The sequence below is a fragment of the Podarcis cretensis genome (genome assembly GCF_951804945.1).
Source record: "Podarcis cretensis genome assembly, chromosome: 3".
NCBI classification, from domain to species: Eukaryota; Metazoa; Chordata; class Lepidosauria; order Squamata; family Lacertidae; genus Podarcis; species Podarcis cretensis.
In genome coordinates this window covers 62275663-62301985 of record NC_137172.1, presented here as the reverse complement: position 1 = coordinate 62301985, position 26323 = coordinate 62275663, and positions in this window count along the sequence as shown.

Below are 26323 nucleotides of genomic sequence, written 5' to 3'. Positions count from 1 at the left end.
GTTGGTGGCATGTTGAGCTATCTCTACTGAGCCCCCTAACCAATGTTCTGATTGCTAATTGCTACCGAAATAGTGGGGTAAAGGAATACACTTTCAACAGGTTCAAAATGCTGCTGATGTTTTATGAGGCCAAAAATAAAAGTCTTTTATAGGCAATCAAGAAAGGTCTATTTTTTCTCGACACGAGAATTTCTTCAATTAAAAAGGGCCAGGTGGGACCAGGAAGCAGACTTGAAATTAGATGAATTCAGGGAGAATAATAATCTCTACCATCTTGGCATTCGGCCAAGATAGTGAACATGTTAAGATTCATGTTGAAATTGTCCCCAAATCTCTGAAAAACCGATTAAGCTATAATTCTCCTGTCACTTCTGTGGAAAACCCTGGTAGTGGTCAGGGCTTCCAGCAAGACATAATTGTTAAAGAACTGGGATGGGCTGTACATTTTTCGTTATTCATGCCTTTAAGCATGCTTGAAAAAGCCACTTTGAAGAAATAGCTGCCTTGATCCAGAATGTGCTCCCAGTATAGATTGTGCATAAGTTCCCTGTTGAATCTCTCTCTCCCCTGCCCCATAACTATTGATCCACATACTGTAGGAGTTGCCTGCATTTTAAAAAGAAAAAGCATTCTTCAAGAAGAAACAGTTGTGTATGTGTGCTGTTTGTTTGTTTGTTTGTTTGTTTGTTTGGAAACTGACATGAGATTCCTGCTTTGGATTGTAACTAGGTACAGGTCCCATGACCACTTTTTATTCAAAACAAAGGTGCACAAAGGAAGGAAGGAAGGAAGGAAGGAAGGAAGGAAGGAAGGAAGGAATACTGTGGCATGCACTTTGGTCCTTGTAGGATGGAAGGTTAGGTATGTTACCAGCTGAGCTGTTCATTTGTTTGCTGTTGTGTGTGCTTTGTCATATTGTTCACATGTGCAATAATGCATCATGCACAAGAGACGTTTCCATCTGGCTGTAGTGAATTCACTAGGTTACTTTTATCAGGAGCAAATCCTTCTTCTGTATCTCAGTACGGAAAGTATTCAGTCAGATCTGGGTAATGCTTCACAAGAGAGATCTTTTGCAGAACTGCTGCTGGCAGTATTGCAGCCTTAGTTCTAATCTGCATGTTGAAAAGAGCACAATTCAATATATACCCCAAAGTGTGTGCTCAACTTAGGGATGGGCAACTCTGTAAATATTTATGCACACTTCAGTTTACACAGTTTTGTACCCATGACTTGGCTGGAGAAATGCATTACAAAATTCAGGTAAGTGAAAATTCCAAAGGATGGCTGTGTTTTGGTTTACAAAAGTGTGAGTTAGGTGGGTTCACCTTAAAATGTGAAATGAATCAAATTTCTTCCCATTCCTACCACAGGTATATTTTAAAGGCACCCTTAGATATTTACGGTTTATCAACTGTTTCTTCTCAGATGGAAAATGCTCCCTGTGAATTCTCAGAAGTACCTTTTTCTCAGATGCCACACTCAGTGCCACTCAGCAAGGCAGGGGTGGATGGAACTGTATAGAACAATACAATGTACGGAGTACTCAGATGCACAAAATAAAGCCCAGAGGCAGCCATGCTTGTTTGTTATGTGTGTGTGTGTGTGTGTGTTGGCCAGCTGACTGACTGCTGAGCAACTGAGCAACCAAGCAGCTTTTTAATGTGACTTACAGCTCAGACTAAAGTGCACCAGCAGGCCCTGGGGTTTATAAAGGAGGATGTGAGAAAAGATTGATTCCTCCTGTTCATCTGCTTCTTTGGATAGAAGGCATCTGCTGGGGGGTTTCTGCTTGCTGACTTGAACTCCTGTCTCTTTAAGCATCTGTCATGGTGGCATGGTGAATAAGGAGCTGGTGCCTGACTCCTATAACTCACAGTCCAAGCCTTGTGGTGCTTGATGTTGGATCCCTTTCTTTAAAAGAAAATATTCTTCCTTTTCAGTCAGGAAATGTACAGTCGTACCTTGGTTTTTGAACAGAATGCGGCCCGGAAGTCTGTTTGAGTATCCTGCAGCCAATTGGAAGCCGCAGAAGCCACGCTGGATGTTCAGCTTCCGAGGCAAAGTTCGCAAACCGGAATACCTACTTCCAGGTTTGCGGCATTCGAGTTCCAAGTTGTTCATGAACTAAGCTGTTTGAAAACTGAGGAACGACTGTACTCTGCCAATGAACAAACTTGGCACCATAGATACTTTGTTCTGCCGATTGCTAGCTAGTAAGCACAAGGAGGGGGGGGTGAATTTGGTATCTAAATATAAAATGTCCCATATATCAATAGTGAAACTCATTCTCTGAGTGCCAGTCCTTATGAAGCCAAAATGGCACCACTGAGGGAACCTCACGGTTTGCAGAAGTATACAGCAATGTATGGGGGACAATCCTCAAGGAGAGGGAACCTAAAAAGAGCCCAGTGAACACTAAGAATGATCAGCAGCCACTTAGAGCTGTGTGACTTTATGGGGGCAGGGATGGAATGGCACATTTCAAAAAAGGGAAGGGCTGGCTGCCACAAATCCTGAACAAGAGCACTCCACTGGTAAATGCTTTCCTGAAGGTCATACTTTGTTTAATGATTTCTCTGGTAGACATTATTCCTGGAAAGTACTTCATATCTTTATTTCCACTCAACCTAAGGTGCTGACTGTCAAATAATATATCCCTTTCCCCATCTTTGTCTTATATGAAAATGAGTAATTTGTTTACCGGGAATGGTATTAAGAGAATAAAATAATGTACAATGTCATGAATGATTTCTCTCTTCTTGAGCAATTTGCTATATGCTTTCAAACAATGGGCATTTCAATACTCAGAAAATAGGATTTGCATGTTATATCACAAAAACAGAATAGGATAAAAGCATAATCCACAATGTTGCAATATCAAATGTCATCAGTTTTACAGGGGGAAAATTCATTGGGCAGTAATTTATTTACAGTTGGACATGGTTAAATTCCTACTTCTTCATGAAGCAAAATATGAGAAATCAGAATGAATTCTCATCTACCTGGCATTTCCCTAAGCCTGTCACTTCACTACTGCAAGATTAGTTTACAAAGAGCTTTAATGTCAATATCAGCCACTTGGATACATTTGGAGACAAGCGTGAATGAATTTTGAAAGCCTACAACCTGAGCTGAGGTGAAGCTATCACTAGCTGACATTCTGGACCAATTCACACTCCACCCCATTGTTTGTGACTGCTGTAACTTTGCTTTATTACAAACTGTGCAACCACGCATCATAAGTCAGATCACAATTTGGCATGCCAGCTAAAACCATTCTACCATGAGTGGCAAGTGGTATGATTGCATGTTGACTTATCATCTTTGTTCCCAATCACCTGTACTAACTTAAAAGCCAATTCCTCCACCAACAGAAAGCTTTTGAGAATCAAAAACAGTTTTTGATCCATGGATGAGTGGATTTCACTCATGCCCAGAGTCGAATTCAGAAGTGGGGAACCTCTGTCCTGTGGGCCAGTCTTGGCCCCCTAGGCTTCCCCATTTGGCCCGCAAAGGCCAATTTTGGCCAGCCTCACACACATGCTCTTCACCTCCCCCAGCACCTCCTGAAATTGTATGAGGTAATATGTGCATTCCATTTTTGTAGTACACGTATCAATGTGTGTGTGCACATCATTGATGTAGTGGTACAAGAGGTGTGAACTGAACTAGCCAAACACATCAGCGTATTGCATAAGTGCCATGCGCTATAAGAAATTCTAAAATAAAAATGCCACAATAGAGACTTTCTAATGCACTGGCATCACTTCAGAAGCAACCCAGGAAATTCTGAACTCCCCAATCTGAGGTGATACTCTGGGTGGAGACACTTTCAGAAGCCCTCCTCCCTCCTAGGAAATATGTATACTAAACCTGCATCTCTGAAAATGACCATTTTGGCAAGATGAATGTTCCTTTTTTCAGGGGTTGCTCTTGGGATTTATTAGGATTACAATCCTAAAATGATTACTTCTTTTAAACAGCAGCAATGCTAACCAGTTAAGAAAAACAGTAGGAACTACAGCAAACTTTTAAAAGTTTTACTTTTTCATACCGTGTGTATGTTTGTGATTTTGGGGGGAGGGAGATTTCTGGTGACACATTGGGGACATGTTCTGAGGACTGATGAGAGGGGGGCTCAACTGTGCTCTGCAGGTGTCACACTTTGGACTCAAGAGGGGAAGAGGAGGTGGAATCTTGGGCACTGGTGGGCAGAAGGTCATGTCACTCAGCTGATGGAGCAGGACGGATGACAGTTCTAAAGGGAGTTCCTAGATGGAGCTGAGATACCAAGAGGGCGTCTGATGACAGGCATGGGAAAGGGGAAATTTTTTTTGGAAGTGAGACCTTTGGCAAGAGCTGCACTTGTTATCTAGGGAGCTAACAGGTTTGCAAAGCTCATTGCTAAGCCATCCCCAGCACAGATGGCAGACATCATGATTTCAAATGGTATGATAAAATTATGACAGGGTGGGAAAGCTACAGACTGAAAAGTTTATGTAGAACTTAGAAGGTTTTTTTTTATAAAAAAACAAAACACACAACCTCCCCCCCCCCCACAACAACCCCAGAGTAGTTAACCTGGATCTAAACTCACAATTCTCTTTCTTTCACCCTCTACTCAAAATTTATTAACTATATTGACCTGAATCATGTTGCCTACGTAGTGCCTGTACAGCAATGGCTCAGCTGGTGTTTTGCTAGTGGATATAGGGTTGTTGCCACAAGCATTGCTGCACTGCATTTGAGCAACGTGAAATAACTCTGTTTGCCTTAACCAGACAACTGACTGCCAAATTAGATGCAATGTCATCCACAATTTTGGGAATGACTATTTAACATTGCGGGACGCAGGTGCGCTGTGGGTTAAAGCCTCAGCGCCTAGGACTTGCCGATCGAAAGGTCGGCGGTTCGAATCCCTGCGGCGGGGTGCGCTCCCGCTGCTCGGTCCCAGCGCCTGCCAACCTAGCAGTTCGAAAGCACCTCCGGGTGCAAGTAGATAAATAGGGACCGCTTACCAGCGGGAAGGTAAACGGTGTTTCCGTGTGCGGCTCTGGCTCACCAGAGCAGCGATGTCATGCTGGCCACGTGACCCGGAAGTGTCTCTGGACAGCGCTGGCCCCTGGCCTCTTAAGTGAGATGGGCGCACAACCCCAGAGTCTGTCAAGACTGGCCCGTACGGGCAGGGGTACCTTTACCTTTACCTTTATTTAACATTGAATTGTAAGTGTTTTGGGGGGGATAGATCTAGATTGGGTTCCTGAAGAGGGGGTAAGGATCTTTAATTATATCTTCCTCAGTCCCAGTCAAAATCCATTCTCCTGCACCTGCTATTTGCTTGGTGTGTGTTGGAGGGGGGTCAAGTTTCACCGCTGAGGAGGACAGGTAGGAGAGCACCAGGATGGCAAGGACATGTGGCTGAGCCCAGGCCTGACTCAAGCCTACTCCACAGCTGCTAGTGCTCCAAGAGAGCAGGCTGGGGCCCAGAAGAAGGCCGTGAAACAGAGGAGACCACAGAAGAAAAGATATTACTTCATATATATATATAACTTTTTTTAATAACTTTTTTCTCTTTTCAAAAAAAAAGTGTCCCCGGATTCTTTGAAAAAAATCTGGTAACCTTACGCTTGGTGTGGTGCAGTACACTGCAGTGGAGCCCATCCAATGCTCTTGCCACCACACACCACACTACACCAAGCTTCACACACCTTCCCCCTACCAGTAAGCACCAGCAATCCAGTGTGTTGGGAAGCCAAGGGGGCACTGGGGGCTCACCCTACTCCCTCAACGGGCACTACCAGGCAACACTTGGGCGACCCTGGATTTAAAGGTATGTCTAAACCACAGATCCCAGGGCCTGCCAATCAGAAGGTTGGCGGTTCGAATCCCCATGATGGGGTGAGCTCCCGTTGCTCAGTCCCAGCTCCTACCAACTTAGCGGTTCGAAAGCACGTCAAGTGCACGTAGATAAATAGGCATCACTCCAGCAGGAAGGTAAACGGCGTTTCCGTGCACAGCTCTGGTTCATCAGAAGCGGCTTAGTCATGCTGGCCACATGACCCAGAAGCTGTCTGTGGAGAAACGCCAGCTCCCTCGGTCAGTAAAGTGAGATGAGCACCACAACCCCAGAGTTGTCTGCGACTGGACTTAACGGTCAGGGGTCCCTTTACCTTTACCACAATCAAAACATGGCAGTCTTATCAGTGCTGTAGCTTGGAATCAAAGCTGCCCTTGTGTAAATGGAAGGAAGGCTTCATTAGTTGCTCACACTAGAAGGAGGACGGAGGTCATTAGAAGAAGGAGGGAAGGAAAGTTTCTCTCCTCCGTCAGTGACTGGCTTCATGAGTTCCATCTTCCACTTACATGATCTCTGAATCCAACTTAATTTATTGTTGTCATTGTTATTATTAGGGGGAAAGTGCTCTAGAAAAAATAATCATTTATTTTCAGAGTTGGTCTATTTCAGAATGATAGATAAGAAAACTCTGGGTCGTGTTATCACCTTTCACAGTTACCGGTACTTCATATGACCTCTGTGTTGTGTGTGTATTCTGTGCTCCTTTTTAGTCAGTTGAAACAGAACGTGATGAAGGAGCCACCTGCATGTGGGGTCAGATTCAGCATTTTGGTTTGAGTTCATATATAAATTTATGTTGCTGCTGTTATTACTTCAAAGTTTATTAGCAGTTTATCAGCACTCAGCATTCTGTGCATCCTAAATGGCTAATAATTCTCCATAAGTGTCAAGTGAGACAGAGAGTGGGCTACAGAAGAATTTTTTTTTTTAATCCCCTGTAGGTGATGTAGAAAAAGAGGTTCTTGGTTAAGACATTTACAGTGTTTTCAAAAGAGAGGAGAAAAGATGTGTCAGCATTATGAAGGGCTATCATTTCCCCCCCAAAATACAAGATGGAAAGTTTCCACAGATACGTCTATGAAATGCATAGCAATCTGTAATCTAAATCTGCAATCTTATGCATATTTTCTTGGTAAAAATAAAATAAAATGCCACATAAGTGACTCTTACACAACTAATCCTATATAGAAACTTTAATCCTTTTACTGTTGTGCAACCTGTCTACTATGTTTCCTGTCATATCCTCTTTGGAGGATAGTATACATGCCTGCCTGGAAGAAAGAAACAGCCCCACTGAGTTCAACAGCACTTATTCCCAGGTAAATTTAATAAAACCAGAGACAGCTTTCATCATGCATAGGACATACTGTACATGGGTCCTTTAAACACAGAAAAGGGTATTGAGAGATCCCATCACAAAATTCCCACATGACATCTGCTGTGGCCCTTAGCGACTGCGGCAATCCTCTACAAAAAGAAAAAGAAAAAGAATTATGTATGTTGGAAAGTGCTTTCCATGTAAGCTGCCCTCCCCTACAAAACTGATTTTAACCTCACCAATTGGCAATAATAATTTCACCTAGACAGCCCCCAGTTAATGTGATTTCACTTCAGTTGGCAGCCTGCTCCATTAAGCATTGAAGTTCTTATAAAGATGTTCTCTTTTCTTTTCACATAAATATAATATACTGGGCTGTAGCTTAGTATAAACCTATTAATTTCTCTCACTGGGAACAGAAGAAGAATAATTGGTCCCTGTCCTTCTCAAGGTCCCTCAGCGTCTTTTGTTATGAATTCTATCTCCCCATAGCATTGCTTCCCTCCAAATTATTTCTTATGTGCCTTGTTTTCTAAATGTTTAATCATTCTTATACTCTGAACTTTTCCCAGTTTGTATGTCTTTAAAAAAGAAAGAAAGAAAAGAGTTTGGGCCCTAGTCAGAATATCAGCATCCAGCCAACATTTAGAAGCATGCAACCTTAAGAAGAATAGTTAGCTTACTTGTTTTAGATTTATTGCTCTTAACACAACATCAAGGCATTCACATTTTTCATGGTGAAAGTGCCACATGCATGACTTAAATGCAATACATCATCTATAGAATTCTCAGCCCTTTATCAATCTGAGGTTTATTCAGAATGTTTCCTGTTATCTCCTACTATGTGTTGTATTACTGTTTCCCATGTGAATCAAAACAAAGCTGTGAATTAAATTAAACGTTGTTCCATTTCTTTCATCCTGCTTAGTCATTTTAAATATGACTTCCCCAGATTCCTTTTGGCTGTGTGAATCAGGCTGTGTGATGAGTCAAGCCCCCACTTTTGTTCCAAAGATCAATTGTGCAAGGAACATCCAGTTCTTACATAACATAATTCACCTATCACATGCAAGTGCATTTCAATCAGGAAATAAATATTATGGATTCTTTTTTCACAAAAAGAAGCTAAAAGAATAACCCTTATCTCTTCAGCTTGAAACTGGTATACAGCGGTACCTCGGGTTAAGTACTTAATTCGTTCCAAAGGTCCATTCTTAACCTGAAATTGTTCTTAACCTGAAGCACCATTTTAGTTAATGGGGCCTCCTGCTGCCGCTGCGCCACTGCTGCGTGATTTCTGTTCTCATCCTGAAGCAAAGTTCTTAACCTGAAGCACTATTTCTGGGTTAGCAGAGTCTGTAACCTGAAGCGTATGTAACCTGAAGCGTATGTAACCTGAGGTACCACTGTATTTCCATCACCGAACACTGCTGGCACCATTCTTCTCTCAATTCCCATAGCAAAGTCAGATTTATTGTTCATCAGAAAAAGTGTTTTGCTTCCCTTCTAGTTCTGAAAGCAAACACTGGTTTGTTTGTTTGTTTTTAAAAAGATTTTCTCAACTGCTACCTCTTCAAGTTTCAGATATTTGAAATTTTACAGAGGAGTATCAAAGAGTTATTTTCTGAAATGTACACACTGTGGCTAAGAGGAAGCAATCACTTCAATCTACTTGACCTGCAGGGTGGAAAGCAGTTCCTTGCAAGGGTGTTGACTTGGGTCTTTGTCAATCAGGGCTATAACTTGCTATCAGAGAAACTAATTTACACATTTAATGCATTCAGCGCCTATCTTCCCTGCTGTAGCATGTAAGGGGCAATCCTGGCCTTAATGGCTGGTAGTGTAGCACCCTGCTTGTGGTTAACGCTTAGCTGGAATGAAATATTCAATGCAACAATAGAGAAATTAAAATAATAATTTATTTGTCAGACAAATAAATGATAGTTACAGTGGTATATGGTTACCAAAGCTCTGCCCACTCCAGCCCTGATGGCCAGCACTTATATTTCCTCAGCCCAGCCCCCTTGCTCCTCCTCTGGCTGCCTCTGTCCAATCAGCCTGGTTGAAATTCCTATTGGCTGTTTGCTAGAACCAATCATAAAAGATAACCCATTTCCTATTACCTTTTATGGGAGACAAAGAGCTATATTTCCTTCTATCCATAAATGGCAGACAAGTAGCCATATATCTTACATTTGCCTCGACAAGGCGCCTTAATTACCAGATCACCTTTTGCCCCTGTTGCCCCTGCATTCCAAAACAAATTGCTAAAACAAATGGCTCGTGGTATTAAATTCTATCTAAACAGAGATCTTGTGTTCACATTCTCACACACCATCAATGAAATAAGAATCTAACATAAGAATCTAACATTTCTTACTTTCTAAATCCTTTGCATAATTACATTAAGCCAACAAATCTCATACATAACATAGATAGCTTTTTAGAAGAAAAGGCCTTTGCAAAGTAAAAAAGGAACTCAGTAAAAAACAGCTTCAAAAAGAAGCCTCTTCAGTTTACACCCCCCTTTCCCAGCCAGCTGCTTTTCCCATTAGCTTTTCCCAAAATTTATTGCCCTTAGGAAAATATGGCTAGAGTCTGATGAGAGGCACATGATATTATTTTCTGTTAAACAATAAATCTTACTATTTACCAACTCTTAATTAGTGTTTTTGCAGCTTGATTGTATTCTGTAATTTGTAGGGTCAGTGTAACATTTGCTCCCAGCCTGTATTTCCCTTTTACAACTTTGAGAAACTTGTCTCCTGCTACTGCTATAAATCAGGGGGCCCTTGAGCAGGAAGATAAACAACTTCCAGAGTACTTAGCCAGCTGGTTTCTGCCTGGCATGAAACATACAAACATTTGAAAATATATCTTTAAGCTCATTTTAAAATACAGGCCTTGATCAGATGCCTCAGTAGTCCTCAGGCTTCTCCCATTAATAGTGTGTATTAGGTTTGTGCATTATGCCCACAGTTTGCCCAGTATCTGCATCTGCAATTCAAAAATTCTCCTTGGTTTCTGAGTCGCTCTGTGCCCCCTCTGATCTGATCTGTGTTTTGGGTTCTAAGCAGTTCCTCGTTCACTATAACAGGGAATTTAAAACAGCTATAACTTTCTCCACTTTTGGCCAAAGTGGATAAAATTTATTACTACTACTAAAATTTATATCCCACCCTTCTTCCCAAACATACAGAAATTAAAAATATATAAATAAAAATAAAATAGAAACATATTTCAAATATTAAAAATTAAAACAATTAGGTGGTTTTTGTGGGGGAAATAAAAGGGTTCACTTTTTTCATAATCTTTTATGAGGAGGAAGGATGTTGTTCCTTTCTTATTTTACAATAATTAAGAGATAGCTGAGTGGTATGTCTTCTTGCTTATACTTTTATTTAAAAAAATGCAGGTTCACACTGGCCTTTCTTTCTTCCAATCGTTTTTGATCCCTAATACGCCTTGCAGGCATTTACAAAACACTGCTTGTGGAATTTTTAAGGGCTATGAAGCTGTTGCTTTTCTCTTTTTTGTTAAAGCCGAGGAACTTAAATTAAGTTTTAAACTTTTTTTTTTAAAAAAAATAATAATCCTCCAGCACTGTGCTTTAACAAAGAAATAAAAACACAGAACTCTTCAGTGGTGTGCAGGCAACTATTAGGACAGCCTCACTTCTTGAAAAGTCCACGGACCTAGCAAAACATAGATATATAGGTAAATATAGAGTAGTGAATAGAACAGGAAAAAAGTGACAGAGCAACATGAAGCTTTGGTGGGGGCAATGCAACTCAGGGGTTACTGACATTGTGCTTTCACTTGGGAGGGGGGAGGTCTCTGGATGACTCTGATTTTTGCTCTAGAAAAATAAATATATTTATTGAGCACTCATTTAGATTTGTTTGCATTCATCCTGATTCCCTTTTTGGGTGTTTACACATCTTCTTGTTAATCATTCTTCATCCCACTCTTTTCACTGCATTTCTCTATCGCTTTCCCAGCTAGGAAAGTTCCTTTTTTTGAAAAGTAAGAGGAAGGTCTTCTAAACAGATTTTTTAAAAAGAAAAAGAAAAAACAGAGGGGAGTGATTGCCACTTGTGTCAAATCCTTCCCAAATAACCATCTGGAAGAAAATTGTGTTTGTTAAAATGTGAAAGAGGTGTGATGACATTTTCAATGCAGGTATTATAGTTTCACCAGGGCTGGTATCTCATGTGAGTGACAGAGAGGGGCTTCTCCCCCTCTTTATTGTGATGAGCAAAATGCCTTGGACATATTAAAACTGTAAAATTCAATTTCCCCTAGATGGCTAGCAATTTGGAAGCTCTGAGCTGTTTAGCTCCCAAATAAGGACAGTTGTGTGCTCTAATGTAAAACAGGAAGTTAAGATAAACGTTTTCAAAATAGTCTAGGGAACATAGGGAGCTTCCTTTACAGTGGACGCCCGGGTTGCGAATGTGATCCGTGCTGGAAGCACATTTGCAACCCGCAGCGTTTGCAACCTGCAGCACCGCGTGTGCGCACACGAGGGGCGTGATTCGGCGCTTCTGCAGATGTGCAAAGAGCAATTTAGCACTTCTGCGCATGTGAGAGCGCCAAAACCCGGAAGTAACCTGTTCCGGTACTTTCGGGGGCGGCACGGTGCGCAACCAGAAACCCGCAACCTGAAGCGTCTGTAACCCGAGACATGACTGTACAGCCAGACCACTAGCTGTTCTAGCTCAGTATTATTTATGTTTACTGGAACTGGCTCTCTACACGTCCCAAGAGGAGATAGCCCAGCCCTGCCTGCATGGAATTCTACCACTGAGCAACTGCCCTTCCCCAATAAAATGCAGATAAAACTTGATTGCACCATCATACCTGATAAATGACCTCTTTAAGGCAGGGATGAGGAAGTTGTTGTTGTTGTTGCTGCTGCTGCTGTTATTTAAATTTGTATAATGCCCTTCATTCAAAGATCACAGGGCGCTTCACGACACAAAAATACAAAATGAAAATACAATAAGTATCCGTCATGGATGGTTTGGTTGAGATGCCTGCATTGCAGGGAGTTGGACTAGATAACCCCCAGTATCCCTTCCTCCGGGACGCAGGTGGCGCTGTGGGTTAAAGCCTCAGCGCCTAGGACTTGCCAATCGAAAGGTCAGCGGTTCGAATCCCTGCGGCGGGGTGCGCTCCCGCTGCTCGGTCCCAGCGCCTGCCAACCTAGCAGTTCGAAAGCACCTCCGGGAAGGTAAACGGCGTTTCCGTGTGCAGCTCTGGCTCGCCAGAGCAGCGATGTCACGCTGGCCACGTGACCCGGAAGTGTCTCCGGACAGCGCTGGCCCCTGGCCTCTTAAGTGAGATGGGCGCACAACCCCAGAGTCTGTCAAGACTGGCCCGTACGGGCAGGGGTACCTTTACCTTGACCTATCCCTTCCAACTCTGCAATGCTATGATTCTGTTATTCTAAGTTGTTGGACTCCAGGGCGTATCACTTCCAGTCAGCATGGCTGATAGTTAGGGCTGGTTGGGAGTTGCAGTTCAGCAACATCTGGAGAGCAACAGCTTTCCCAACCCCTCTTAAAGCTTTCAGTATATTTCTTCACATGTCGATTGAACAATACAGAAAGTTTCATTTGATGCAGCAGATGAAGTCATAAAAACAGTTGCAAAAGAGATGCAATGCTCCCACAGCATCAAGAGGTGTGCCAGCCACTTGCTCCTGGGTGGTTTACACCAAGTCTACCCAAAGGTTATAGACTACAATTCCTATGATATCTCCAGTATTGGCCATACTTGCTGGGGTTGATGGAAGTTGTAATCTAAAGCATATGGAGAGCGCATTTTTGGCTACTCTGGGATTGGTATCTACTGGATTTTACCCTTCTTTTGTAGAGTATCAAGACAAGTTGAGTTAAGAGACAAACCAGCATGAGAAGTGCAAATGCAAAAAGCAAAACAACCCCCCCCCCAAAGTCATTTCTAATTTTGTGTTCCCACCCCAAAAGGTAAGCACCAAGCTTAATGGGAAAGGAGAAATATTACAAGGATTTACAAATCAGGGAATATTTGGAAAATATAACCTTGAGAAAGAACTTACCTGTAAGCAGGAGATGGTGATGTTGCAAAAGTCAGTTTTCATTTGTCTTAGCTGTGGAAAAAAGAGATAATCACTGAAGATCATTCATGAATCCCAGTATACTTAATTCACCCTACAGACATTTTCTCAGTGTTCCACCTATTTTCTAGTTCTGTCATGTTACTCTTGGTAATCCATTGAGATTCCTGCTTAGACAGTTTGCTATTTCCTACTCTTTCATTCGTTTTTCATCACTTTGCTGCTCAGATGTAGAATTCCTATACTGTGATCATGCTACACTCTCATGGTTAAATGTATAGTAGAAGACTTGCAGACAATTTCAATAATAGAGCTATTGGTTTGGGGCAAAACAAGCTGTCAGTCGGTGCAAAAAATGCTTACAGCAAAGCCCAGAATAGCCTCCAGTCCTGCACCGCATTAAAGAACTTCAGTTCTCTGGTATACCACCTCTGCACACTGCACAGGGCAATGTCTCTCTTTAGAAACCTTTTGCCAAGATTTGGGCGACATTCCCACCATACCTTTATAGCAATCTGATTCCGCCGTCATGCCCCCCCCCCCCGAATTCTGGGAGCTGTAGTATTTCAAGGGTGCTGAGAGTTGTTAGAAGACCCCTGCAGCCCTAATGGAGTTACAATTCCCAGAGTTCCCTGTGAAGAGGGATTGACTGTTAAGCCGCTCTGGGAATTGTAGCTGTGTGAGGGGAAGGGGGATCTCCTAACAACTCTAGGCATTCTTAATAAAGGACAGTTTCTAGAATTCTTTGGGAGAAGCTATGACTGTTTAAAGTGGTCTCATAGTGAATGTGGTCATGTTGACCCAGATTTCAAGATGCACCATGGCATTTGGAACTAAGTCATTGTGGTGTGTGTGAATGAAACATCAAGCATGAAAATATGTGTTGTGTGCAAGTAGGAATTGCTAGCTTCTTGCATTTAGGGGGATGTAAAGGTTTTTCTGTGGTTGAATTGTCTTTAAAATCATTGACATTCTTTCTCTTTAAAAATATAAGAAGCCTATGCTCTTTTGCTAAAAATCATTTTTCTTGATAGATTATAATTTATACAATATGAATGTCATTGCTGAAAGTTATTCTAAGTGGATATAGACTTTGATAGCACCCAGCACTATTAAGCTTAGTTTTGTCTAACTGAAACCTTGACTAGTCTTGCACCAGCAGAAGTCGATCCAGTATATCATCTTTCTATTTTGCCTCTCCTATTGCATCTCATCAACACAGCAACAACTGTCTCCACTAAACTAGACCTGAAACTTAATCCACATATATAAATAAATAAACAACAAAAAAAACAGTAAATCAAGGACTGTAATCAAAATGAACTGTTTGAAAGAAAACCATGTTAGGGGATTTATTATTATTATTTGCTGTAAGCCACCCTAGTTGTCAATGGACTGGAAGGAAGGAAAGGTGTTGGGTTTTTTAAAATGAATGAATAAATAAATTTGTCTGGCAAAGTTCTTGAGTTTCATGGTACAATGGCTTCTTCATGAAGACGTGCTATTTGCAGTTACCTACCACACTTGTTACCCTTCCTGTAGAATAGGGCTGTGACAGCAGTGGCCCTTCAGATGTTGTTGGACTGTAATCCCACAAGCCCCAGCCAGCATGGCCATTGCTCAAGGATGATGGGAGTTGTAGTCTGGCAACATCTGGAAAGCCACAATGCCCTACCTCCTGTTTAAAATTCCACAGCAATATTTATTATTGTAATATATCCTTTTATAAACACACACACAAACACATACATACACACACACAGATCTCCTTTTAAGATTTGTTTTGTTACTATAGAAACATTCATAATTATTTCATAATACCGTTTGTGAAAGGAATAATAAGAGTAGATTGGGGATGGGCAATTTCTCTTTTCTCAGGGGCAATCTATTTTCCCAACAGAAGTTAGTTTATTTTGGTTTGTTATGTGTAAAAATGCTGCTATGGCTGGGTCAAGACATTTGTGTCTCGAGGCCCCAAGACCCATCCACCCCCAAAATAAATACACATGGACACTTATATTAGTTTAAGTTTTGGGGCAAGGGGCTGGGTAGGAATTTTTCCATTTGGCAGATTGGCTTTAGCAATTTGGTTTTCGCCTACCCCTTAGCAAATCGTCACAACTTGTATGGTGGTGGTTAGGCATTGGAATCACGTGAGCGGTATTGGCTTAGGCATTGACTCCCCACTATAACTGACTCCACCTCTCAGGGTGATCATCCAATGGGGTAAACCAAACGAGGGAGCTAAGTCGATGTGAACCAACCTAAGCTCACCCTGGGGTTCCTGTGGTCCTGGCATAGCCCTAGCCCCTCAAGCGGACTTCGGACGAGATCCAGGACCCCCAGATTCCTTTAATGGAATACCCCGTTCCTGGAGGAGCAGGTGATGGCCGCACCTCCCCTCCCCACAATCCAACTGAGCCAATGCCTAACCACCACCATACAAGTTGTGACGATTTGCTAAGGGGTAGGCGAAAACCAAATTGCTAAAGCCAATCTGCCAAATGGAAAAATTCCTACCCAGCCCCTGTTCCAAAACAGGCGACCCAAGCCAAAGCAAGGCCTAAACTAAGGAGGGTGGGTGGGTGGGTGTTCAACAGTGCAAAGCAAGTGCCCCTCCTTGCATCACACTGCTGTTTTTATAGCCCCTGGGATCACGCCACCCCCTGGCTATTGGCTAAAATCGCCTGCCGTGATCCCAGGGGAATGGCCAGGACTTCTTGCTCCTCCTCCTCCCCTCCCCCATTTTAACCCTGCAGGTGAGCTCTTGGGTCCCATGCATAACCAGGACCCTCTGTTATGAGGATCACATTTGGCTGCCTCAGGTAGAGCAGAAAATTGTGTACCTCCCCCCAAATAAAAGTGCACAGTATGCAAAGTTGGCTGAGTTATTTTGGTACGTGAGGCTGAAAATCCCAAAATGTGTCTCCCTGGGAGTAAAACTACAGTAGGAATCAATAACAATTTGCTGCCCTTTCATGACACTAAAAATGACCCTCCACCCTTCCTCTGTCTAATAGTGGGGCTGGCCCTACCTATCCCATATAGGTGGTGTAGCTCAATAATTTTGCATGATTGAATTATGAGGGCATTGCAGTTATGGAACATGTACACACAGACAGCACCAGGGCACTATGTTTAATACAATCCCACCAATAGAAAAATGGAACAAGTGCAGAATCTCTTGAAAGACAGACAGAAGACAGACCACACACACACACACACACACACACACACACACACTTTACCATACCTTGAATAAAATTTGGTAAGGCTTCCAGGTACAACATGGACTTGCCCTGGGTGATAGCTGGCAGCACTTGCAGTAGACAATATCAGTTTTGGCATACATATTGAACAATTAAGTGATATGAAACAAAATTAACTGGGAGAGGGGTGAAGCAAGGAAAGAAATAGTGAATTAAAGTATTAAAGATAAGTTACTATTCATATGAAGGCTAAAGGGTACAAAAGTGTTGTTGATAATGAGAAATATTTTAGGCACGCTGACAAAATTTTACAAGTATAAGTACTGTGAATATGAATGTCAGCACCTCTCCCTCTGTGAAATTCCTCCATGCTTGTTATCATAACAGAAATGTTCCATGTTTCATTCTGACAAAAGGGAAATTGGTAGTTAATCTTTTGCAGAATCTATTTAATGCTTTAAATGCATCGCAGTAAAACTTATTTTAACTGCCCTGCCCCAAGTCACACAATTCCAGATTTACATCTTAATTACCACTGTGAGATGTTCCGATGGAATTAGTTCATGCTAAAAGGAAAAGGAAAGGAAAAGGAACCAAGCAAACATCAGGCAGAAACAATGATGGTAGGAAATCAATCACAACACATTCAGTAGCATATTCTGTGTGTGGTCATAAACCAATTCCTATTGGGACAATGTTGATTGCATCTGGGAGTAATTACTGGGCCATTATAGAGTAGATTTGCATGTCAGTTTTGGCATTAAGAAAACCAATAAAGAACACTGTGGCACACTGAAGATTTAAATAATAATAATAATAATAATAATAATAATAATAATAATAGGATGAGCTTTTATGGGCTAGAGTTCACTTTATCAGCCATGTTAAATGTTAGGGATCTGCACTGGATCTCTGCATCCCAAATGACAAGGCAAATCAGGGTGGTTCAGGTCATGCTCTCAACTTCCTTAGTCAATTACACAGTTAACAAGTCATCTGAAAGTGGATCAGGGATTTTCTACATTAAACAGAAACATAATTTTTCTTTTCCCACTCTAAAATGGTAGAATCATGATATGTGGGAGATCCACTTCACCCATTTTTCTGGAATTTGGCATGATTTATTCCCACACCAGGCCTGCAGATTGCATCCAGTTCAGGAGGAAAATAAAGAAGTTAGAGACTTTCTTTTTTTAAGGTTCCCTGCATTAAAACTCCTAGATTGGTCCTCCTGTCTAGTTATGTGAAAATGGCAAGAAAACACACACCATTTTTAGATTGACCATTATAGTAAATGTGGATGGAACAGAGTTTCAGGTTTCAGCTGATCAGGTTTCGACTTGAATAACAATCAGAACAGGAATAACACAATGTGGATTTGAAACAAACTGGGCTGCTTCCAAAGGCTAGAGAAATAAATCCAAGGAAAATCTTGTGGTCACTGCATACCCTTTGTAAGTGTTACAATAACGCTATCATGGGTTCATATATATTTGCATATATTTAATGTGGATGCTCTGACATTTTTATAGGATTTGCTAGATTGCAACTCACTACCTCCTGAACAATAAATAACATGGAAATGTCACTTGCCAGCATTAAGCTTGCTCCGAAATTCCACCCAAAACAAAACTAATACAAATTATTAAATGTCTACTGAGGAAGCATGCAAGTTTCTGTTGGATTCTGTTTTGTAGACTGTGCATTCCCATAATCCACTGTATTCTGGTTACCAATACCTCCCTTTTAGGGACCAGGTGATTGACAAAGTCATGGAAAAACCACTGAAGACATTCTTGGATGAGACTGAACTGCCAGAATCCATCTCAATTTAGATTCAGGGCTGGGTTCATGTCTGAATCAGCTCTGGTCACCCTGATGACTTTTGCAGAAAGGACCAGGAAACCCTTCTCCTTCTCAGTCACCCAGTGGCTGAGATACACTGACTATGGCATCATTACTCTGTGGGATGGGCAGGACCTTTTTCAGGGGGAACTCACCAGAACTCAGTTCCAGCACCTCTGAGGTGGGTGTCATTGCCATTCTAAGAGAAAGTGGGAGGCGCTCATGGCGAGTTCTAATACCATTTTTCTAGAAAAATAGCACTGGGGAGGGGCATTGGTAGCACTGTGTTACATTGATTTAGTTCCTGCTTGCAAGGTCATCTCCAGAGAGTAGCATTGGAAGAATATTCTTCATGCCCCTGGGGCTTACTCCACAAAGTGAAACAGGGTGCCATTTTATCCCTAATGCTTTCAACATGTGTCATGAGGAGTTTGGGACCAGAGTGTCATCCGTGTGCCTGATGGAATGATTTGCTTAGTGTTACATTGAATATGACTCCATAGGTTTGCAGGAATTATCATCAGCTATGTTCTGAATTGTCTCAAAAGGCTTAGGAAAGTGGCCACTAGAAAACAGCCTCTGTTAGACAGGGCAAAGAAATGCATATACATTTCATGTGACAAAGGAAACTGAATAAGGAGACACAGCTTAGATGAAGAATTACATGACTAAGGCTATACAGTAGCTAACGGGGATAACACCAGAATAATAATTGAGGAGATGCCAAGGCAGAAATGCCACAGTGCCATGGTAATTTATTAACATATGAGAGAGAATTTGTCTGCACTATTAAGTTCCAGGAGCAGTAAATTCCAAGGGCAGTGAATTCTTAATTAATTTTCCATTGTGGCATCCCTCTTTCTGGGGGCTCTGCTACCACTTGCTGAAGCAGTTTTCTGACTTCTGTGGTGTTTAAATGGGGAGGCAGGGAGTGCTGTGGGCATCATTGGCTACTGACATAAACTGTCCAGCCTGCCTCCATGGTCTTCACATAGCAAACTCCCTCACCAGCCCCCACTGCTGCCCTCCTGAAAAGATTCGCTTGGCTCCTTTCTTACATAACTTTTGTTGCCAGTTATAAATATTTTTGTTTTCAAAGGCATTGCTCATGTCCTCTCTACTCAACTGTTTGCCTTTGGGATTGGGATTGCTGCTCTATTGGTTTTTAATGGCCTCTGCATGCTGTTAACTTTGGTTTGTTTTTCAATGTGATTTCAAATTGTTTTAGATGTTACAGTGTACTTTCCTTTTCTGGGGAGTTTGAAAAATGACGAAAATCAATAAATGTGTAAATAGCCACGTTCTTAATTGCTCGTCTGGGCTGCCTGCTTCTGTGTAGAAAAAAAAACCCTTGAGCAATCATAGGCTAAATTTACACAACACGCTTTCCTCACCACATTTATCCTGTTACTTGCTGGAAGTTTTGGCTGCAGTTTGTGAAAACAGTATCCATTCATCGTATCAACTCTGAGACTATCTGCTGGTAGTTACAGTTTGTGACACTGTTAATACAGTTTTTATAAATATTTTGTGTGGATACATTCTAAACAGAATGACAGCAGACTGGATAAATGTTTATTTCTGAAACAGGTGATCAATAACTACTACAGTCGTACCTTGGAAGTCAAACGGAATCCATTCTGGAAGTCCATTTGACTTCCAAAACGTTCGGAAACCAATGTGTGGCTTCTGATTGGCTCCAGGAAGCCATGGAAGCAGTGCCAGATGTTCAGCTTCCGAAAATAATTTGAAAACCAGAACCCTCAGTTTTCTGTCCAGTTTCCTATCATCCAGGAGCCAAAATGTACGAGTTCCAGGGTGTTCAGCAACCAAGGTACAACTGTACTTTTATCAGTGCTTTTGTGGGGTAAAAAAATACTATGTCAATACTCAGATCTTGATAAAAGTGTCATGGGTGACTGCCATGGGCAACCAAAGAAGAGGCATCAATAGTCTATACTGGTGATGAGTAGCATCACAAGAAATGCACTGCTGTAGCATCTATCCATCCATCCATCCATCCATCCATCCATCCATCCAATAGATCTGCCAGATACCTGGATAAACAGAAAGATAGCATGTTTATCAGTTGCCCTTTTCAGCCAGTCAAATTCATTCAAGGAGTTTGAAAAATGGAGGCCTAGAAAAGACACAATTGTAAAGCATTCAAGTTTACTGAATAGGATGGCATCGGGTTTGTCAAATAAATAAATACATAAATAAATAAATGAAAGAATGGATACCTGTTCAAATAATTTGGCCTATACTGCCTGGCCTGTTTCCCCTTTGAAGTAGAGAACCACTGCATATTTTCCTCACTTCAGCATCAATAGTGGGGCACTTTTGATTGTTTAAGCAAAGCTACAACTGAGTTCTCAGTTAGTGGCTATTGATTTATCTCAATAACACAGCAGAACTGAAGGAGTAAGAGAAACAGAGGTAAAGCTAAGTTATTATGGTTTATTTGGCAGATGAATCATTGTTAAAGCTGTGTAAGTGCAGATTTTCCATACAAGAATGAGGAAATTACATGTTCACTTGAAATAGCGGAAACAGCCTAACTCTTAGAATTTCCCATGTGAATTCTTGGATTACAATTTCAAAACCCACTCTCTGACAGTTACTTAGCACGAGCAGTTTTTCTGTGGATATTCTTTCCATAATATTTTCCCCCAAAGTGCTCATGAAATGCAAAAAACGCCCACAAAAGACCAGGAAGACAACCCCCAGGACAAAGAGAACATAATATAATAGTCCCAAGTTATGGGGACACTTCCCTTTGTCCTTGAGATCTATCTATCTACCTAACTATCTTACACCAAATCTTGTTAATGGAAAAGGCTTCAATGTTTCGTAGCTGCCTCCTTGTTAGAACAAATAAAGTGGGTCATATTTTTTGTTGTTTAAAGCATTTCCCCTCTTTGATAGAAAAAGTCTTCGCATAGCAGAAGGCTGATGAAAATAGATGATTGCCATATTTGCCTTCTTTCACAAATAAAACAACCACCCATGATTTTGTCTCTACAGTCTTCTAGTTACTGGAACGTTCTTTTCCCCTCAGTCATGCCAGACTGGGGGAGTTCATTTTCAACCTCACATCCCAGTTCTGAAATCTGCCATCCATCATTACTAATCCACCTTTTCTCCTCAGTCCATCTCTGTATTTCCAGCTGTCTATCTGATGGACGTTTCTCTATAGCGTCTCACCATTTCAATTAATGCAGTAGGTTGAGCCTATTCCAAACATCACCTCCCACAAATGGAAGGGCTCTGATGGAAGGCTTCTGTTGCAACAGAGGAATTCCACTGGCAGAATGGGGATGGATGCCATTTTCTTGATTCTCATATCTTCATGCAGCTCCCTATACCTGTTAAAAATCTGCTCCAGAGTGTTGGTGCACTGGGGAAGGCAGAGGGGGGAAGGGAAAAACTACCTTCCTCCTTTCCATTTGCAGGAGTGTCCTGAATGCAACTCAGCTCAGGGAAAGGTACTGCTTGTGGAAGCATTCTCTAGATCCAACCCAAGAAGTCTATGACTGAACTGCTTATCTTTCTTCCCTAAGCCTCATCTTCTTGAGTGTCTTCCATATCTATTGTCAGTGTCACAATCTACCCAGAGCAGCCATGAATTCTTGACTTTCATCTGTGATGCCTACCTCACACATTCAGTCTGTGAACATAGGACGACTATTTCCTACAGATATTAATGGAATGGTGTGAGATCCTGCCTTGTATTGATTCCTCGTGCTTCATTTTTAACTTTAAAGAATCATCAGACCTGATTCACCTGTTTCCAGTTCAAACACCTGATTCAGTAAATCAGACAATGAGGGTGAGTAGAGAGACCTAAAGCAGGAGCTACTTTTCTCTTGCCCTAAGCCATCTCTGAATTATTGCCACAAAGGTGAGACATGTCCCCATATTGGATGGCTATCTTAGAATTATCACTCACGATGACAGGTCCTCTGGCTGTATATTTTCCCTGACATTATGATAGCTCAGGCAGTTATTGAAAAACCTTTGCTCCATATTATGTTTAACTCATCCCAATAGTGTAAGACATCACTTTCAGGTTCAGTTTGATCTCATTTAAGAGTCATCCTGCTTTCTTGATTGCATAGCACAAGTGGGTTGCTGTTTGTTATCTGTATCTGTTGTCTACCCACTTTTAGTCCTGCAAATATGGTCCATAAACCAGTTCCTATTTTCTCTTAACATACAGCCACACTCTTTTCAACTGAAGTGACAACAATTTAAAACATCTCCCAATTACACTGTAGCATTGTGTGTGCTTCATTCCCACTCTAACAAATATACAATACTGTAACAAGGACATAGATACAATAGTATGTGTACATAATTGAGAAAGTCAATTTTTCCTTCAAGTATTTTAAAATGTAAAAAGCAACTATCTTGGTGTTAATGAAATTACAGCTATGGCTTTAATGAATTAATTCAGCGAGGAGCACAAACAATCAATAATAAAACATATGCTCTCCAAAACTACTTCAAAGAAAATGATGCAAATACAACAATCGCCCTCCTTTGGGACACAATGAAAGCGGTCACCAGAGGAGCTTGCATAAAAGAGAAAGCATCCCTTAAAAAACAAGCCTCCTCAAAAATTAGCAAAATAGAACAAGATATCACAACCTTCTCATCACACTACAAACAAACAGGAGCTAAAAGACTCCTTAAACTTACAGAACAAAAAAGGAGGGAACTAGACTCACTAGAAATCAACTAAAACAATGATCAACATTCTATACGCAAACCCTACGCCAAAGGATAAATGGGCATAAATCTGATATCAGGAATCACAAGAGAAACCAGTAGGAGAACACTTCAGTCCTCCAGGACATTCTATACAAGATCTCAAAGTAGCTGTCTTGTTACAAAAGAATTTCAGAAATAGACTGGAAAGAGAAGTTGCTGAATTGCAACTTATTACGAAACTTGAAACCATGGAGAGACCTGGTCTGAATAGAGACATTGGATTCTTATCTCCTTATACACGATAAAGCTGTTTTTAGCCATCTCACCCCTTGCTTTTTCCTGTAAGACCAATTGCAGTTGTTAACAGTCAACAGGTTTACCACACCTATCAGCCAATCACCCATTCCCACCACCCTTCCGAGTAATACCCCTCCCCACCCTCTCACTATATATAAGGGTCTGGTGACTTCTGTTTCAGTGTATCTGAAGAAGTGTGCATGCACACGAAAGCTCATACCAAGAACTAACTTAGTTGGTCTTTAAGGTGCTACTGGAAGGAATTTTTTAATTTTGTTTTGACATGCATTAAAAGTTAGTTTAATACAAAACCTTCAGCTCTAACGTTCAGTATATTTTGTAGAGACAAGGGCAGAGTAACTAAGTTCCTCTAGGTCAATAGATGATCTTATATAAAATAAGGGTGTGTGGTGTTTTGTAGCTGCTGCTGTGGGTCTACAAACACATTGGATGTGGATTGTATTCACAGCTGAACTAACTGAAAAGTTGCCAGATATGATCACAAGGAGTTTGTGTTTCATTGCCTTTAAACTATTATCTAAGGCTATAGGTATGAGAGCTAATGTGGACCACTGTGCACTGCAGTGGCCTCTTTGGTTTGAATGTGAATGACCCACATTGTGACCCGTGCACTCTGCTGCTTAGCATTTGGGTAGGCTGAAAATGGCTAACCAGCTCAGAGGTGAATATAGCAACTGAAAGGAAAATCAGTCAAAGAAAGAGAGAGAGAAAATATTTTCCGCTTATTCTTCAAGCCATTTTCATATGTGGCAATGGCCTGTAATTACTGAAATGCTGCTCCTTCATATTATGGTATGCCATATTGTTGTTGTTGTTGTTTAGTCATTTAGTCGTGTCCGACTCTTCGTGACCCCAGGTATGCATATAGTGTGGCACTAATTTCAGATTCAGCTGTACTACTAACGATAATCATTGTAGCAGTACCTGGGAAGGGCTATAGGTCAGTGCTAAGCATCTTCTTTGGATCCAGAAGGTTCTAGGTTCAATCCCTGGAAATTCCAGGTAGGGGAGTTTCCTGTCCAAAATCCTGGAGAACCACCATCAGTCAGTGTAGACAATATTGGGTGGGTTACACCAATGGTGTACAACAGCCTCCTATATTCAGCCATCTTCAAATATTTGAAGGGCTGTCATATAGAAGATGGAGAAATTTTGTTCTCTGCTGCTCCTGTGCATAAGATCCAAAAGACAGTAGAAGAAAAAGGATTTAGATGAAACAGTAGGAATGGTGGTCAATGGCGGAACAGATTCTCTTTCACTGGAAGTTTCACAGCAGAGACTGAATGGTCCCCTATTATGGATTTTCTGCATTGGCAGGGGGTTGGAAAAGATGACTTTTAAGGACCCTTCCTCCTCTACAACTCAGGGCAGGAATTGGAGGCAGAATCCAGGGTCGCCCTCAGTGGGTTGAGCAGGAGGGCCCACGAACACAGCAGGGCCAGCTTACCACATTTTGCAGCAAAGTTGCTACAATCTAAAGGGCCAATCTAAAGCTGGTGTCTGTACTGGGTATGAATTATATATATATTGGTACCTCGGTTTTTGAACAGCTTAGTTCACGAACAACTTGGAACCCAAATGCTTGAAAACCGGAAGTAGGGGTTCCGGTTTTCAAACTTTTTTTGGAAGCCAAACGTGCTCCATTTTGAGTCCTGAGCTTCCATTTTTACTGTTGTGTTGCTAATTTGCATCCCCCCTTTGTAATTCAAGTCTTCTGTTTCTGATTGCAGTGTTCTGAGGTGATATTTGGAGCTTATATTTGGTGCTATTTATTTTGCATTTTTTGTTTTTGAGGCTTTTTCGGTTAATTTGTTTTTGTGACCGTGTGGAACCCAGTTCAGCTACTGACTGATTGATTGATTGATTGATTGTGTGACTGTGGAAATGGATAAAAGCCCCCATCCAAACAATTACTATCATCAGTGCAGGTAAGGAAAAAAAATAATTTTAATTTTTATAATCTACAATACTGTTTTATTTATTTTATAGTGCAGTATATTGAGTATTGCTTTCATTTTATGGATCAATGGTCTCATTAGATAGTAAAATTCATGTTAAATTGCTGTTTTAGGGGTTGTTTTTAAAAGTCTGGAATGGATTAATCCGTTTTGCATTACTTTCTAGGGAAAGCGTGCCTTGGTTTTGGAACGCTTTGGTTTTGGAACAGACTTCCGGAACAGATTAAGTTTAAGAAAGAAGGTACCACTGTAATGAATTATTTTATATAGGTGTGGTTGTAGTATTAAAATTTATAACTGTTTTTATATATGCAGATTTTTTAAAAACTGGATTTATATATGCAATTGTTCTGTGTATGTTTTTATACTATAGTAAATCACTCTGAGATGTCTCGTGCAATGTAATTAATAAAATTACTATTAGTGTTATTGGTATTATTTTTCAATTATATAGTACTGCTAATTTACTTGGCTTTTTACAAGCATGTGGATTCCTTTCCAAGTGGCTCACAACCAAAGATGATGTGGAGTTCCAGAAAGCCCAGACAGGACCCCTTTCTCATGTGATGTTATGCCTGCGCTGTGGAAGCTGCTTTTCCATGTTGAGATTCCATGCTGCTGTGGTAACGAACTGTATACAGGAACAACATGGGCAGGGCTACTTAGATGGATCTTGCAGTCATCACCTGAGCTATGCAATTGGCACTGGCCCACGTGGTTTCAGTATACAGATGGTTGCCACAGCAGCATGGAATCCTGTCACAATGAGATACTGTGAGAAACAGCCCTGAGACGAAAACCTGCCCATGTATGCAATCGTTCTTCCATCAAAGAACAATGAGTTGTTGTGCTTCAGATTTAGCCAAATGGATGAGTGGAAGAGTCAAGGGAAAACATACTTAAGTGAACAAATGAAGGCTAAAAAATCTGAGGCAAAAGAGATGACATTAAGAATTAGATATGCATTTTGCTTCAAGTTGCTGACTCAGCTGCAGA